The sequence below is a fragment of the Varroa destructor genome, unplaced genomic scaffold (genome assembly GCF_002443255.2).
Source record: "Varroa destructor unplaced genomic scaffold, Vdes_3.0 BEIS01000001.1, whole genome shotgun sequence".
Classification (NCBI taxonomy): domain Eukaryota; kingdom Metazoa; phylum Arthropoda; class Arachnida; order Mesostigmata; family Varroidae; genus Varroa; species Varroa destructor.
The window spans coordinates 34,444,956-34,463,857 of record NW_019211454.1 but is presented as its reverse complement, the minus strand read 5'-3'; the positions used below and the strand labels follow the sequence as shown (position 1 = coordinate 34,463,857).

General features: G+C 43.9%; 1 protein-coding gene and 1 long non-coding RNA gene across 3 annotated transcripts in view; both read right to left on the bottom strand.

The window, feature by feature from the left end:
- Positions 1-4,674, bottom strand: part of LOC111243080 (uncharacterized) — a 30,812-nt gene extending 26,138 nt beyond the window's left edge. For both annotated transcript variants that reach the window (XR_015318522.1, XM_022788144.2), the window contains exon 1: positions 3,869-4,674. The gene's annotated coding sequence lies outside the window, so the exon portion shown is untranslated. The remainder of the gene's footprint in view (positions 1-3,868) is intronic.
- Positions 4,675-15,084: 10,410 nt separating this feature from the next.
- Positions 15,085-17,682, bottom strand: LOC147758554 (uncharacterized). The gene is made up of 2 exons (XR_015318973.1): positions 17,398-17,682; positions 15,085-16,666 (listed from the first exon to the last, which is right to left on the bottom strand). It is a non-coding gene; the product is annotated as an uncharacterized LOC147758554 (long non-coding RNA).
- Between the last annotated feature and the right edge of the window lie 1,220 nt (positions 17,683-18,902).

Here is an 18,902-nt window from a genome sequence, read left to right as displayed (position 1 = left end):
ATAGTATAAACAGCCTGTTAATGGAAGACAACTCGCTTTCAGAAATGACGTTTGACACGATGTCATTCTGATCAAAAATATTAGAGATGACCTTTTTGATAAAGCTTATCCGGGAACGATGTCAGATGGCTTACTATTGTTATTTGTGCCTATGATCTAACTCGTCTCTTTTTGACTTCAAACGTTCGGCGTATCAACGCCTTCATGTACCTGGCGGCTGGTATTTTTTTTTCTTTAAGCACCACTAATTTGTTAAGCGGCTATTACCAACTAACGCCAACATTTCTTAAGAGTACGAATTTACATAAGGGAACTGAAAGTGTTATGTGGTTTGAAGTTTTACTAGTAATATCACGGTCACTTGAGACAAGAATATAAAAATACACCCCACGATGTATAAATTCCATTCGAAAATAATAAACGAAGTACCACCCTATATTATGCAGATTATATAGCTAGAGCCAGATAAAAATAAAAAGATTTTGCAAATGGCCCTTAAAAATTCTAGGTAGATTAGGTGGCTGGTGAAAACATACGATGAAACACAATAACATAATCCTACCTATACACGAATATACTAAACACGATATGAAATCTCATTTATAATAAGCGCTTATTCAACGTCGTATATCTATACGAAATAAAAAATTAGGCATAAAAAAGTCTCTGCATCACCCTGCCTATCCGGCCGTAGCTTTGCCTAAAGAGCAAAAAGGGTTTTAACATAACTTTTGAATATTTGTGCTCATCCTTCAAACCGGCCCTACTCATAAAGGATTTCAAGGATCAATCTGCACACCGCACGTATCGTGCGAATCATATTGCCAATCAAAATTCCCATGACTGGTTTGATAATGAGACGCCCCACTCAGCGCACATCCATCTTCTCTGCGTTCGATAACTCCGCGGCCAGCAGGAACGCGATGTTATTTAAACCCTGTTCGCGCCAATGGAACTTGTTACGGATCAAGTGAGTATAAATTTGTCCATAGGAAGTCAATGGAGCCAATCTCTCGATGTGGCTCGCGATGAGCGCTCCCTCACCAGTTTTATCTGCCCTCACTTCCTGTGTCAACTAGTATTGTGCTAAGATAGCAAACGTAAGCGGATGAGCTCACGAGGCTAACAACAACATACCCCGCTAACCTAGCTTAACGTTGCTCTACGCTATTGTGTACAGAATAGTACATGATATACCGAGTATACAGCGCACAATAGAGAGATAGAAAGAACTTGCTAGTTCGCCCCTGTTCAGTTCTCTATTTGGGGCTTGTGGGTGGTGGGTGGCTGAACGGGTGGACGAGGGCGCAGGCTTGGTAGCAGACTAGTCGGCTGGATGGGCTTGTGGCTCGTAATAGTGAGTTTGGTGTGGAATTAGGGAGTATCGTGGGAGGGGGAGAGGCAACGGGAAGTGGGGACCAGGAAAGGGCGATTGGACTTGAGGCTGTCGGAGGAGCCAGGCAGCAATGCCCTGGGCTTTGCTTGCTTAAGAGGAAAGCGGAATCGCCCTAGCTTGGGGTTGGGCTGTGCCTCTGCAGCCCATCGAGGGCAGTAACTCCTGCCGGCTGGGACTCGAGCGTTGCTCGGCAGGCGGTACCGCTGGGGTGGTAGCAAGGGGCAGCATAATTTATGAATTGCCGCCTCGCCATCTGCACAAATATTATTATTTGTCGACTAGTAACAGTTGTATGATGGGAGCTACGATCATTTCTCCGACGGTGGCTGGAGGAGCGATGGGGCCCGCGGCCTCGGAGGACACCTACCTAGGCGCATTGCCCGCCGACGGGACGAGACACGAGGTGCGACGTCGACGCTGCTGCTGCCGTCTTGCCGCCGCCGCTATTGCCTTAATTGTAGTCGCAGCAGCAGCAACGGTGGTCGCCGTCGAGCTACGAACAAGATAATCGGATAAGTGCGCGTAACGTACGAGCGATGGCGGTAGCCAAGTAATCAAGAAGCCGCAGCGAGGTAAGTACAACCTTGCTCTCAAGTCGTGGGATAGACCGGGCAGAGCCGAAGTTCTGGTCACCGAGATGACTTCGACCTGGAGAGAGAGATAAAGATGGATTGGTCGCAGGAGAGATTGAAGCCGGAGCGACGACAAACGAAAAAGACAATTTGGATTAAGTTGAAGAACTCTTAAGCTTAGCTAATCTTTGCATTTAGGTTTATTTGCACCACGGTTCTTTAGAAAAAAAACGACAAGGACGAAGGATATCCTTGTGCGGGAGAGAAGATTTTACGGTAAATTGAATCAACAGTGCTCTCGCGCTAAGCCCATTGAGAACAATATGACGAGTCGACAAAGTACGATTGTGAGCTAATGTACGAACGACTGTAATTTTGTTACCGCTACTTTTGAGAAGCCTTCTGCTTCAAATCCAAGCGGTTTTTCTCCAGTTGCTCAGCTGGAACTCGTCACTATATGGTACCGACCGCTTAGTGACGGCCATACTCGATAGATGAATCAAGGCAGAAAAAAGAAGATAATTATTCTAGATTACGGCTTTGATCTAAGAGTATTGTCATTGACAATATCTTCGCATCGTTAATAGTGACAATTAAAAAGTTTCAAACGTAATTTGCTCCAGGGGGCCTTTCCTTTGAATAAAATACGTGAATTTAATTGTAATTAAACACTGAAGACAAATGTGCTAATGCTAATGAGAGCATCATCCATTTTCGAAGGTAAATAATAGACACTGACAATGTATGACACACGCATACGCTCCAGAAAAACGTTACGTTCTATCAATTGAAATCTACAACCGTTGCAGTGATAACAGTCATTCAAGGGGACCCCCAATGATCGCTTCAACGCCTATGGCAGGTCGGTGACGCGACTATTCTATCATCGATTTGAACGATAACAGTGGCAGAATTTAACCAAGTTATTGAATGATTTCTCATGGAAGAATTCGCAGGTTATAAACAGTCATCATTATTTTCAGTCCTTAGTGTACGACACAAAAAACACTGCAAATCAATAGCGGCTCACCGTATAGGCAGAGGTATCAGTATCAGTCGCTAATGGATAGGGAAACAGTACTATTAGTGAATGCAGAATTTCTTCAATGATATGCTCAGTCTTCAAGCATCTAAGAATCTACACTCGGACTATCTTCTAGTATCGTTATCGTTGTTGCTATAATTATTTTTAGCGGCGAAGATATTCTGTTGTCGGGCACCTCGAATATGTAAATTATCGTTAACTGGTAAATGTGAAGAGTATAAGCCAAATGTTTAAACTGACGCACCCATTGTGTCAGAGCAACAAGGTTAGATGTGCCGTAAATGTGAAACTTTTACGGCACTTATGAATCCGCTAAACTAATGTGCTCAGATCGGCAAGGATATCTAATATGCGATCATCTTTTTTCATGCTTTCGGATCGGACGTTAACTTGTGCTCGTGACTTAAAAGTTACTCTTATATAATGTATACATTGTGTAGGTGCATACCCACAGTTCACTGTGACATTTGTTCTGAGATGAAATACGCAACGCCAAAAATATGAGCTCAATCTATTTCCTACAAGCAGACTTACGCTATGGTACTACATGATGGAATAGACAGCACCGCGTGGACGCATACACACACTTATGCTGTGAAACTTTTACCCGAAGTCCTTTTCCGGTCTATTTTTATGGAAAAAAAAAAAAAAAGCATTGTTTAACGTGTTTTCACCTAGACAGATCGGAGTTTAAAGGACTTGCTAATAATTGGTCGAAAGAGGAGAAACCCAGGTGAAACCCAAACATTAGAAAAACCCATGCTTACGATAAAGTTGGGTAACACTTCACAATGCTCCAGTGCCATACAAGTAATGCACACTAGAAAATCTAGTTAATGAAATACCAATAGTTACCTTGTTAAAATGCTCCAGGATGTCAATTTGATTGGCCGTCTAAAGGCCCGCAGAACCTCACACAATCGATCACACGAACGGAAAAAAACGAACTTTTTATCACTATTTTTTTTTCTGATAGAGGGTAGAGAGTTAGTTCGTCCTGCGTTTTATCTACTGTTCAAGAATCGACCTCTTGATGTGTGGCACGTCCTAGTTTCTTTGCCTAGTTCAGTCCAATCAAATGGTTCGTTCGAACAAAGTTTGCTCAAATGGTCATTCTACCGATATGATCCTTATTATTAACACTTTCAATGAATTAGTGAAGACGCGCGTCAACACAGCCTAGTGTCGCATAGATGGCCCCATTCACACTGCCATCCACGTTGCTAATGTAAAAAGATGACAACGATCCTTAAAACACCTAACGTCGTCTTGCCTTGTTCCCGACTTGAGTTATGGAATTTCGCACATGCGATAAAAGCAGTAACGAACGGCTTTCGACACTACCGCCTGATCTCTTAACTTGCGCTCATCAACGTTATTGTGATGATAAGGAGACTGCGATTCTGCCATACGAACAAACGCGGCAAGCGCACTTGCGTCGGCTTGCCCTGTATGCTTCTGTCTGTCCTTTCTTGCTGTCTTACCTCCTACCAACAGGGACCTCCTTCCAGCTCGAGTTCCCAACTCACTCTGAACGCACGGCTTGAATTCGCGCCGCCATTTCTGCACTCGCACGCTAGCACTGCTCGACAGCCACTGCCCACTGGCACGCTGCTGCCGTGTCGATGAGCTCCGCGCTGTGGAGCCTCCCAATGCCTGCACCCGCCACAGCCGCCCTCGAAGACTAGACCCGCAGCGTGCGCTGGTGACCGGCCGCCATACTGTAGCTTTACCGGCTGTACACACAGCGGCGCAGCGCTACTTCGAAGAAGAAAGAGAAAAAGCAGTTGGCAGAGGCAGCCCGCGCCAGCAGGACTGGGAGCAGGCCAACGGAGAGAGAGGATGTCTGCCGGTCTGTCTGTCTGTCTGTCTGCCTGACTGCTTAGATGCGTACCTAGGTGGCAACGCTGGCTCCACAGGCGAACCGGCACCACTTGGCGTCCACGCACGCACTCTTTGTGCCCTACACTGCATACACAGACAAGATACACAGAGACGCATAGATGTGCTACACTCAGTAGAAAGATACACTACGATGGCAACTGTGTGCGCACATACACCCGCTGTACCAGGAAGAAATCATCTCATCTCACTGTGACGTCACTACCGCGCTGGCCTGCTATTGGTCGGCTAACGGACTAGCGCTGGGCACTCGGTCACGTGGGCGGGTCTTAGCGCGCCAACAGGGGCGGGGCCAACTGCGCGGGTGCGATGAGCGAATTGAGTGGTGGGAAATGGAAGGTCGGGTGCGGGGCGGACGAACATACGAACGGCGGGGGCAGGATTGGGCCGGGTCGGGGTGCAGCAGTGACACGAAAAAGGCGAGAGAGAGAGAGAGAGCAACGAGAGGCTGTGGGGCAACGAGACTGCGCGCGCGGCGGCAGCGACAGCAGCGGCGGCGGTAGCGGTGGTGGTGGTGGCAATGGTCCTGACTGAGCAAACGAACGGAGAACGGCGCTTGCTCCCCGTCTGCTTGCTGGTGCCATTCGCCCACCAGCTGGCTGGCGGAAGACTGGCTATAGGAAGCTACGAGGCGCCGAGGGCAGGAGCACGAATGAGCCAAAAGAGAGAGGAGGGGGATGTGAAAGAGGAAGAGGAGGAGGCAAATTGAATAAATCTTTTTAATTGCTTCCTCGTGCCCCACGCCCGCAATTTCCCCTATGAGCTGCTGTTACCGCTCTGCCTCGTCTGCGCCACCAGTGGTAGCACGACAGAAGGTTGTGGGAGTCTGGTGGTTGTGTGCTGGTGTGTAGCGCGAGAAGACACGCAGCAGCGAATTAAGGGCGGTAATAGGGGCATGTGTATGGGGGACAAAGTGCAGGGCCAGCATAGGGGTACAATTAGCACATTAAAGCCTCGTGTTCCCATTCTTTAGCCTCTTCGGCTTGCTGGAGGGCCTGGTGGCCAGCAGAGTTTGTTATACTTGAACTGCTGCTGCGGTCTCGCTCACGGCGCTGCTGGGAGGTAAAGGGGAAAAAGATACAAGTGAGAAGAGCTAGAAGGAACAGACGAAAACGTTAGTCTGGTGGACGCATCAGGGAGTTGGTTGGCCTGCTGGCAACCACTGATGATGGTGGAGAATGCAGTTAAGCGCTTAGGGGCAGGGTAAGGGGAAAAATCGATAAGGGGTATAAGGGGGCTGCAGGATCAGCAGCAGCGGCGGTAACTCGATGTACACCGCACTTTGTTAGGTTGCTTTATGGACGGAGCAGGTTTGTGTTTTGGGAAGCTTAGTAATACGACCAGGCTCGTGAACTATGTTAAAAAAAAGTGCCATAAACTGAAGTGCAAAAGAAACACTAGAACGAAATTCTAATTAGATCCAGTGCAGAATATAGAGATGCGGCGACCCTCTCCCCCCCGAGGCCTAACTTGCGTTAATACGCACTGTAGCATATATTTTAGTACTGAAAGTATTAAGCTGTTAAATTAATATTGTTATTATTAGCTACTGGATAGATACTGAGAAGTGGTGACATGTCGTAAGTTTATGCATGCCTCATTTGGTGTCCCATTTGGAAGGCGTGCATTAGATAAAATCCGTAATAAGTGATTAAGTGTAATGTAAATAGAGGCGAATGTAAATAAATAGAAACGTTAAAATATTTAGGATTTAAATAGCTTTGTCGCCAAGTTGTTTTAGTATCAGGTTGCCTATATATATATATATAGAGGATTGCTTGAACCATTTTAACTAGCGGAAGTATTTTGAAATTGCCCGCGCTTGCCGATAAGACAAGCTGTATGTGCAGAGTGCCCAAAACGAGTGTGCATTATTTAGTAAGTCGTGACATTTTCGTTCAATCTTCTCAAGGTGCATTTAACTGGAAGTAATGAGTAGACCAAGACTAACTTTCGAGCAAAGAAAATTTATAATAAAATACATTGAAAGTACAAAGGTATAGCAGAAGTATAGAGACAATATCGGAGCAAGTTTCAAGCAAATGCGCCTTACAATTAATCGGAAAAAGATAAGTTTGGACCAGATAAAAAATACATATGGTTTTCATGAGCAACGTTCCGTTCCAAAATTCTCTAAGATAATCCAATTGTCAGCTTGGTATCAGCTAACCAAGTATCCGTTCGTATCACGGTAACAATCATGTGAATGGAAAAGATTAATTACGGCTGTGCTCCATGCTATCAATAAATGCAGGCAGTGGTAGAGACCGAAAAGGACAATATTGCGAATGGTACTTGGAAAGAAAGATGCACAGTTTCTGGATTAGGTTGTTTCACAATTAATTAACATCATTACACTTACTGGGCAACAGTCAGTGCACGCGTAACCCAGGGAATACCCAGCCCACGACGACTAGCTTCCGACGACCGATGATAGTTCAGATGACTGCTGTCAGATTATTTTGAGATGGTCGACTTCTAATGCCCTACTGAATAGCGATTTATTTACTTTATTGTTCGTTGCAGAAGGACTAAAGGTAGGAAGTTTTACAGTAGACGCTTTAACAATTCCATGTTTGCTGAAACAGTTTCTCAATTAGTAAAGCAATATTCATTTTGGGTTTGGCGACGTATATGAGCGTCATCGAATAAGGAAGCTCACGTATCTAGGCATACCTTGCACAATAACTGTGCATATCAAAATAAAACGCTACTGCGTGAAAAACACGGCGATTTAATTATGAGTAAGGAACCTTAGTTACATCAACTATGAGACCGTTCAAACTATATAAGCCAACGAGCTAAAAAGAAACAGGAGAACCCGATATTTTTCAAACTATCTAGAACTTTTTTCCAGCACCGCTCTCACTTTATAAATGGTGCACCCTTTCCAACTAGCTCAGTGATGGGTCTATATTTGAAATAAGCAGAAGTTACACGAAACTTAGAAATCGCAACGCCCTATTACTATATATATATATATATATATATATATATATATATATAATAAATCCTCTATTAACCTAAAGATTGTAACTTGTAACTTAGAAATTAATAAAAAAAAAAACTGAGATCTTATGTAGAAATATAGAAACGACGTGGTACTAAAGTCATACTAACAGCTCAAACACTGAACCTTGCGCTGTTCTTGACCCAGTGCAGTCCCAACTGGATATCGTTATTACTGGTAATGATCGGATGTGGTCTCTCATTTTTAAAATATTTATCGCAGAAATTTAACATTACATATTCTTACACTTAGGCTGCCACCAACAGTAATATTTAAACATTCCATATCGTGTCCAAGACAGATTTGTAACCCAAAAAAAAAAACTGCACCATTACCCCAAGTAGCCAATATCCAATATCTTAATTACTTCTAGCCTTCGATTTGGCAGTGACTAACACTTTTTCCGTATCTGTCGTAAATAGGAGATCTCCTAAGAGAAATTCGTTGTCGCATTTAGGAAGTTGCGCCAAATATACCGATTTTCGTCTCAACTAGTTTCATTAGTTCTCTGTAGTACTATACACAAGATAACATCAGGTGCTGAAAGCCAGCATCAAGTGCGGGAAACGTCCATATCACCTTGTCTCAGCATGCATCCATGAGGGGGTACCAGTGCTCGTGATTGTGAAATGCCCTATGGTCGATGTGAGGTAGAGGCGTAAATTTCCTTCGTACCATCTGTCGCAGCACACTCCAAGCTGAAGAGATACTTTCTACTCTGCGCGAGCAATAGAAACAACAGTTACTAGGGGTAAAGGCGAGGTCGATGACAAGTCTTCCCTTCGGCAAGACTTCTTCCACGCTCATCTTCCCCTCATTCAAATGAAGTGCCCCCCATGCATAGCGGGCTCGTAAACTAAATACAATTATTATTATTATTCATATACATTGGGGAGCGAGCCCCTTTTCAGGTGTCAACTCTAGCCAATGTTAGCTTCATCGTTCGAAGATGGCTTACACACCATTAGTAGTCAGACAAAATTGAAAGCGGACTAGAGGGCCCATATTTGCTATTATATTTGATGTGAATTTAATGATGCTTGCTCTACTTGCTATTAGCTAGGATTCAATGAAGCTTGCATAGAGATTGTTCGCCTTATAACACCAGATAATTTTAAGAGAGACTAATATAAAAGCTAGTGAAGCAAGCTCATAGTTACGGAATCAAGTACGGAATCATGTGGCTAATCTGCAAGAAACACTTCACGGACGGACGAAACTGTTAAGGTAGTTATCAACTACCATGGCGATACTTTCACTCTTGTCTTTATACCTAGATTCAAGCTCTGCTTATCTTTTACCTGGAATTGTCTACTCTTAACCAACTCCGTTATTCGAAAGCGCTTCTTTCAAAGATAGCGTTCTGCACTGAGGTAGACATTTAAAATGGGCGAAGAACGAACTTGGAATCCAGAAGCTTTATTATTGCAGTAAAATAAAGATCCACCCAGTTTGAAATCGAGTCTTAGACAGACGGCTAACTGGCTCCCAGCATGAAGCAAGGTCTGTCCACGCCCGGGTTCGAACCTAGACCACAGTGCGTCCCAAGGATTAGCACAAACACAAACACACACACACACGTTGCCCACCATGGCCACTACTAATCATCTATGGAAAAGACTGAGTAGTTTTTTCGTTTTTGTCGTATGCACTGTATGTTAGCGTCAAATTTCGAGGTCCTATAACTTGACTTGATTAAACATCTAATGATGCAAACGAATCGTAAACATATAAGTAGGTGTGGACCTACATGAAGATTTGGCGTAGCCTTAAAACTCGACGGCAGCAGCTGTATCTGTGTCCGCCTAAATGAAGTCTTTGATCTTTTTTAAGTGAGATTAGACATAGGTTGAATTAGAGTGACGATTATGAGATAATTATCAACGGGTGTGTATTGTCCTCTATATGCACGGCGTATCTCGAAAATCATCATCACTTTTATATTTTCGAAAAATTTCAACATGTTCACACACGTCTAGAGAAATACGAAGCGTTTAATGGATACATTAGTTCTCAAAAGCTCCTTGTCTAACGCTCTTAAAGTTTCATTTATTTCCAAATATCTATGGTAATAACTTCTAATCATATTACAGACGTAGTAAACGCTATGAATTTATTGTCTCGTTTACTTCCGATACTGCTCACCGGCTTCCTCGGCGGAGCATTGAAAAATATATGCCTCTTTAAACCTTGGCTGAAACTAACCAGTACAATATCGCGAAATAAAGGTGACTGATCAACAAAGACGACGTTGCAGTCTTACCTGGGGGATAGAATATACAATATTTAGCTGGGGTTCAGAGCACCGAACAGGGAAACGAAACTGCAAATAGCTGCTCTATCCAGCCCTCCAGCGAGCTGCTCGCCACACTCAACCAAAGACTATGTGGATTTCATTCAGCGTCAAGCCCCTGTGACATTGCGGCCAATAGATCCAGTGGCCAAATAGATACATGGCTGGGCATAAGCCCTACCATTGAATCGGTGAGCCGTACCGGACTGAGTCAGTACGGGATAAGCATTTATCACAATCAGCAGCTTTGTGCTATGTGTTTGATGGCGCTAAAAATTTAAACGCTTTAAAACTGCTTGAACGTATCGAACCAATGGGGAATAGAGTTCCACCTAAAGGACTCGGGTGTATACATGTGGTAAAAGTAAGTACGGGCTACTGCTACCCTAGCGTCGATCCGCCATGGAGCCAATCCGCCCGTGACCCAAGGGACTTACCGATGCGAACTCTGAACAGAGCGAATAAATCTCTAGGGGGTGTTGCGTTACTTTAGGAAAAGATGCTGCAATAAAGGTGGCGTCAGAGTAGCATTATCAAATCAAGTCACTTTGACAAAACGCATAACCATATACAGAAATAAAGTGTCTATTGCTTGGCTTTCATTCATGTGAACCACCTCCGAACACTCGCTCAAATAATAACTCGAAAACTCTCTCTCTCTCTCTCTCTCTATATCATATCACAACCATCGAGCCGGTCATAATAGGACGATAATTGAGTACGATAAAACTTCTCGGCATTCTGCTCGTCCAGCCTGCGCTAATGTGAATTCTATTAAGGCTCACCATACACAACTACTAGTATTTACTATAAGTTATCTAGTTAAAACCGGCGAAAATGAAGCAATGCGTGCCTCTCTCTTGGTGAAACGTACGTTGACACACCTTCGTAAAGGCTCGTTCGTCTCAATTTGCCTGTTTGTGTAGAAAAAGGTATAGTACATTTCTGTTCTGATTTAATTAACTTATTGAAAAAAAAAAATAGAAAATAATTACACACAATAACTTTTCAGTCCATGACACTTAAGATGAATAATTATACTTAGTACTGGTAGAACTAGTAATTAATATGTTCAAAACAGCACAGATTTTTGTTCTAACGATTAGTGCTTCTCTGATGTAGTACTCAGCAGTTCCGGGCACGAAGTTCAGAACGTTTGTCTGGTAGTAGTTGGACGCGGCATCAATTTCGTAATTGCCACAAGCCACAAAGATACAAATTATACCTCCAATACTACAAAATTTAATTTCGGTTCTGTTATTTTATTACGCACGTATTAGATGCTGTAGTTTTCATTCATAAGATTCCATATTGCCCTTTTATTAGTCGTTAATAGCGAAAATATCATCATTAGTTTTCCTCATTCCATGAACTAGCGATGTTCCTTTGATCGGTTTCTTACCTCTTTTTGCCTTCTGTCCTCGTAAGGTCGGTTTCGTCGTTGTCCTCGCTGTCGTCTTCGTCCTTATCGCTGTCCCTGTCCGTAGCGGCCGTTGGCGGTACCCCCGTCGCGATCTTCAGAGCAGATCGTTGCGATGCCAGGCTAGGACAATTCTATTTGGGTTAGGCGGCAGACGCGTTGGGTCGACCAATGTGTTGATTGGGTGATTCGCCATGACTGTCCGATCGCCACCCAACTTGGCCCCATTTCTCGTATACCCCTTCCCCTGTCCCATCCTTTTCGCAATGTGATTACCAGCCAATATATAATCCCACTCATTATCATCATCATCATCATCATCATCGCCAATAGCAGCATGATTTGTCGCGACCCAGTCAGGGGTTCCTTCTCGTGGCCAATACAAATCTCTCTGCCAGCACAGTGGGTCGCTTGGTCGAGTTCGACCGTGGTGAGGTTGTGCTGTCAGGTCTTCTCCCCCGGCTCAGCTGAGAGAAGGCATACGAAGAGAAAGGGGAGGGGAGAGGGGGTGGAATGAGAAAGAGAGCCGACATCAATCAGTGGCCGCTGCGGGCGACTGAGCGACTCATCTTGAGGTGATATAACATTATGTGCAATTGACGACATCAACTGGTCCCTCCGAACGGTCTAAGAAACCGGCAAGGACGGAAAGATGGAGAGATGAAGCAGGACTAAGTTGCTTTTCCTGATCAAGTTACCTCAAGACGCTGGCAGTGCTACTGCTCGCATCAAGGCTGCAGCTTCCAATATACAAATCGGCGTTCGGAAATTTAGCCAAACTATGTTTGGTTTTGTCTGCTGCTGTTTTTCAGTCTCGTCCTTTAGGCACGGCATTCTCTATAAACGCTTTCATTAAAGATAAACAGGTGCTACTGATTTAATGACCATCCGAATAATATGCGGATGCGATAGTAATATTAGCGCTAATTCTGCTAATACCACTCACATGACTGTTGCACAATATCAATGTTGCTACATCTGAAAATACCAGGCAAAGGTTGTACATGTTTACAGACATCTGGGCCTGTATTGAAGAAGGAAAAGAAGCACCGACACGTGGATACTTTGAGATACGAATAGCAATAACGTATGGGTAAGCGTGCACTGGCATTTAAACATAGGACAATGCAGGGTTGCTAAATGAAAGTAAACAGGCCTACAGTAGTTTTAGGACATTGATAAGGCGTACCAGTTGTGTATATGGACAACCCGTTTTTTTTATACATATATATACATATATATATATATATATAGACGATAATAACAACTAGAAAAAGTAAGGTAATGGGACGTATCTAGCGGTGACAATTTTCCCACAGTGTCACTCTTTGTTCTACGAATATTCTAAATGATCTATTCACTATACACTCTTTCAGCTTTATTTATTCATCTGTTTCTTCATTAATTGCGACGCCATTAGTTTAAATGATGATCATTTAGGGTTTCCACACACCCTCACTGTCCGGTGAAATCATTTAGTGAACGTTTCTAACTGGCTGGCTGACATACTTGACGTGCCGTACAATTCTGCATGCGATTGTGGCCGTGTACTTCTATTGTACTAATTTGTCCAGTGTGTAATGAACAAGTTTTCATTCAGGCTTTAAATAATCAAACTGTTGTTGCTTACGGTCGTTCTCGTCCATGCTTCAAACCTGACTCCTCTGCCTAACCCTCTTGGCCGTCAGGTACCATTTCCGACGACACTACCATCATTGTTCAACCCCTGTCCCTTGACCGTCCCAAACTTCACTTGTCTTTCTCTCCTTTTGCCACATGTTCTTCTCGCATATAGACGCTATAGCTGTTAGACTGTAATGTTCGAAATGGTGCCAAATGAAGATTTGAATTTTAAGTCGCGCGCCGCGCCAACGCTTGCGAACTCAGTCTAAGCCCGTTCGTACCTATGGCTCTACTATTCTATCCTTCACCCCCTTGGTCTTCCTCTCTTCCCCTAAACTGCGACTCCATCGAATTCCATATACGCAAAGTGGTTTCGTTCATCTTGGTTCATCCTTGTCCCGTTCCGGGGTGCTGCCTGCCTGCCTACGACTGCCACATCGCCCGCTTGCTATGCGCAACCATACGAGTTGGCTGCACTGTTGGTCGTAGTCTCTACCCGTCCCCTTGCCTCCGCACAGCCCCCATTATGCAGGGGACGGGGGAGTTCGTTGTCGTAGGCACGCCAGGCCTCGTATACGCCTTGACGCGTTGGACTCGGCCTCACCCGTCCAAATTATGCCGTACACACTCCGTCCAGTTTACAGGAAAAAACGCATCTTGATAGAGATCTCGGTAGTAGCTCGTACAGTTTGCTATGTACCTTACACCGGTGCAGAAATTCGAGCGATCCCTATATCGTCATAGATGCTGTGTGTGCATGTGTCTGCGCGCTAGGTATCTTTTCGCTGTAAACTCTTTACCACCGACGCCGTTAGTAAGATGAGGTGCTTGAACGTAGCAGATAGCAAAGGAACGCTAAGGGATCGAGCCAAAACCGAGAGAAGATAGGTACGACAAGAGATTGAGGCGAAACGAAGGTAATTCCTCTGCGGAAGCGAAGAAAAATCGACTTTTGAATATAAGATGCTGTTTTCCGCGGTGCCCGTACCACCAGTAACGGTACTCAAAATGATTTAGTAGCATTTGAAGAATGTTGCTGTTCCTGCCATCTCCTGCCATTTTGCGAGGCCTTTTCTAGCCTCTTTTAGCCGCGACCACACAGATGAAGGATGAACCATCGGAAAATGGGCGAGCAAACCAATACGCTTCAGATATGATTGAGACGTTTCAGTTCTATGTAGGCGACCGCAATAAGTATAGCGAGAATAGGGCGTTTGATAATCAACGGTGGATTCTGTTCGATTTCTTTGGCAAAGAAAACACAAGAACAATATAATGTATTAATGTTTATCCAGTTACAGTGAATGGCAAACTAATTATAGCAATAAGAGTCTCTCTTTGTAAACAAATAGATGTAACTTGTGGGGCAAGCGCACACGCACACTGATAATAATAATGATGATGATGATGTAGCAGCTTCCATTGATGCCGGATCACTATGCAACAGCGTCCAGTGTATATAGATAGATACCTACCTTCTATAGGTTCATATGTTGTACCGGGTGCTGTGAGGTACAGTGGGTACCTGTACCTATTTGCAAATATCAGGGTGAAGCTCTTACTTTGGGCGGGCATGTGCTTTGGGGTTCGTTTCATGTAAACACCTTGTCGTGTGCCGTAAATGGAACAAGTCGAAGTTTACGCAAACCGGTATAGATTTATTTTCTGTTCTGCCTTTTTGTATAAAACATGTCTTAAGCAGAGGTTCATTTGAAAAAAAAGCTTGTTATATATTAGCAAAATGAAAAACAGTACGATGATTGTTTATTTCTGTATTACGGAAATATCACATTCAACAAACGGATACTTTAAATATGGCTTGATAAATAAAATCTACATCGCAATAACACCCGCTTGCAAATCTTTTGCGGACTGCATCAGTCTGTAGAAATGGCCTTGTCATTTCACTATTAAGATGTTCCTCGGTTATCTCCCCTCGATTAGAGCATGCACTTACTTTATTTAACGTTTTCTCCCCTTTGAACAGACAGTGAATGCAACAACTGACCGCCATTATCTTGTCGGTCCCGACACTCAACGGCAGTCCTTTGGCGACAATGATCCTATGCTCACTCTCTTTCGTCGCTCTCTTTTCCGGCCGACGTCTTAATCGACAGCCCAGCGTCTCAGTATCGACAGTACGATTAATATCGATACTATCGCCGGAACCATTGGCTACAGCTTCCGCCGCAGTATTGCAGTAATCGTGGCGGCGGGAGCAGTAGAACTAGAAGAAACGACATTTGGGTGGGCTATGTGGAACCATGGCAATGACTAGCAAATAAGAGCTGTCTCAAACCGACCCTATTTAGTATCTAGAGGTCCAACTGCTAGACGGTCGCTTCCTGGCAGTTGCCACTTGCATCCTACTCTTTGTTAACGTCTCCCGTCCAAGTGTCCGCTCCGGTCAGGCTAAAACGAGCTTCGCTCGCTTCGCGTCCATCGTCTCCCCGGAGGCCCAGAACCAAGTTTTGAAATTAGAAATCAACTCTCAGTTCTCTCTTTCTTTCTTTCTCTGGCGACGCCACGCCAGAGTTGTTACTCCCCACGTTCCACTCTACCGCGCTCTACTGGGACTTACCCCGAGACAGCAGGTCAGGCCAAGGCAGCTGAACGAGCGTCACTCGCCGGAGCAGCTCTTGAACTATCCCAGGGCTCTAGCCGACTGCTGCAGGGACTCTGGGTAGGCTGGTGATGCAGACGAAGGGCCGAAAAGCCTGACGGCTAGTAACGCCTATCTAAACGCGCCTGCAGCCATACTAGTAACGGGTAGACACGGAAGAGGGTTGGGTGGAGGGGTTGACTAACCAAGGGGGATTAGGATTCCCCCTCACAGCCCGTACCGCTTCACAAGGTCCCGCAAAACTCACCCCCTTCGCTGACCAGCTTAGTCTATTGGTCTTTGTGTGTCTCTCAATATGGACGCACGGCGGCGTTCGTGTGGTGCTGCCTTCCTTGCTCCGTGTGATGATGCTCCCTGATTGTGTTTATGTCCCGCTTTCCTGTTCCTTATGTCCATTCTCCTGCTCCTTCGCTGCTTCCACCTACTCCACCTCCTTCTTGTAGCGTTCGGTAATTTCGTTCGTCGCTTTTCTTGTCTCTGTCTTGCTTACTTTATCTCTGAGACGTTTTCGATTCCTCACTGCTGTGCTATACTAACCATCGCGACCGTCCGGCCCTTGTCTCTAGCCGCTTTCTCCCTTTCCCTTTGGCTACTCTACTGTCCCCGCCTCATCAGGTTTTAGCCAACCTAACCTTTTGTGTTTTCCCAGTCCTGTACTTTGTAGCCGTAGTAGAGGAACGAATGAGGAAAATGGGCGAACAGGTCCGAACGCAATTCGTCCTGATTTTGGGACCCTTGTGCCATTAGCGCTTGATTGTCGGCACTCAACTCCGCGGAACAGTCTGGAAACAATGCGGACAAACTGGAAAAGGTTACCAGGCTTACGACGTCACTGCCCGAACCCACGGCAGATTGCACAAAGCTCTGGTAGGTCAAGAGGATCCTGTTAGAGACGACGAGTCAAGGTGCTACCTACAGAGCATTCGAGTACTTACTATAATAATTCCTTGAGATAGGTTTTTCAAGTTTACTAGGATCATCTGTTTACATAGACATATCTAATAATACTTTTCAAATAGAACACTTCTAAGCTTTTGCAATGGTAGGGACGTCGACATCGCGTGTAATTTCTGTGTCTCGTGTTTTTTGTGTTTGTCTACTATCGAAACGTTTAATGTACCATTTTTCTATAGTCCATCTTCAAGCGATACTGTGTGACAGCGTATTAAGCTTCTTTGTGAAAATTTAAATGATAAGCCCCTTACGACGTGCGATTAAATACTTCCCGACACCATCATGTTACCGAGTATAATATAACTAAATTAACGTATGAGGTTATAAGAAGATGTGTTTCCCCAAAAAAGTCTCAGACTTAAAAATGACAGAAACTCGATATTTTGAGCTATTTTCAGTGAAATAAAGATATATTTCTTACTTTTTTTTAAATTAACAACCATATTTAAACGTTACGTTGCGTGCAGGAACATCCGCTAGATTAGATCCATTGATTGTCTTACGTATATTTACTTCTTAAAAGATCTCGGTTGAGGCTATGAAAAGAGTAATAACAGACCTATGGTTGGCAATGCTAGATTTTGGGAGTGACTGGATGAGTCGTCCATATTGGAAGATCATTGGACACGCAAGGTTTCGCTGTTGGTGATCCAATTACGATGCATTTGATAGAGTCGAAAACCGATCTGAGCCTCTTTGTTCATTTCTAATGTCCTGGGACACTTCTCTAACGAAGACCAAACTAGTGTCCCGTTATAGCAGCATGCGTCGCAGTTTCAGGACACTCACATTACTAAATTGGCCCATGAGCTGACGATGATACCTATAATGATAAGCGTTAAATGTAGAATGGTTTCGTTGTTAATATTGTACAACATTTATACGAATTTAGCGTAAAGCCCCTAATTTCTCAAAAAAAAGCGAAAGTCTTTGACGAAGCGGAGACTGGATTGAGTAAACAAAAATTAATAGTAAGATTGCACCGATTCTCTCTCAAAATTAATGTATACAAGATTGTAAACCAAAGCAAATTTTGTAAAAAAAAATTAACTATTATGTTATAAGACTGGTCAGTTCTTTTTTCACTATTATATTGCGGACTACTTATGCAGCATAGTGGTCTACTAACAATTCTACCTCGATCCCTACTGAACAAGACAAACTACTCTGAAGGGAAGCAGAAAAAGAAGACCTTGCCTTTCAAGAAGTCAGTACGTAAAAAAACAGTCGTACTTTATCTTACGCCATGCTAATTAAGGGGGAGTTATGAATGGATACGTTTCGTAAGACAAGTAAATAAACTATTTCCCAACAAATGTTTAGGAACATATCAGTTATCGATCGATCATATACTTATTGACGCTGGTGGTGTCTGTTTGATAGTGGGGAATGCATTCTTATTTTTTCGGTTTTTTGGGAAAGGTTTTTTTCTTAAATTTTAAGACTGTATGTAGCAAAGCTGCCAGGGCTAAAAAAAAAGCTGTATTACAGTAATAATGGGATTCCATCTGTAAACCTGAGTTTTTTGTAAGGTACGGTCATTAAGCATTTCATCAGACGTCTGACTGGCTCCTAGCACAAAATGAGGTCGGTCCACGCTCGGGTTCGAATCCTGAGCAGAAGGTATCCTTTAAGTTTCCACCTAACTAAACAGTTTTCTTGTGTGGACATGCGAATCTCTGTCGAGCGTTAATCTTCACAATAATGAAAAGTTCGCAATAAACTCAATCCAAATATATCACATGCTCCAGAACTTAAATCTACGCCTTCACCCCCAAGGTCAGGGCAGGTGCGACGGCAGCACAGCCTTCTTATCGTATCAGAGATGACGACATTTGGAGACCCAGCGTCAACAATCACCACACAGCTGAACAATAAGATGTTTTTCGCGTTTTACAAATGGTATTTAAGCAATTATGTTGTTTACCGTTTAAAAACGTAATGGTGACGACGCCCATCACAACGCCAGCCCGGGCTTACAGCCATCGCCCAAATGCCCAACTCTACAAATGACATATAACCGCATTAGACAAATAGACAAAAAACAATATAGATGTACAAGCA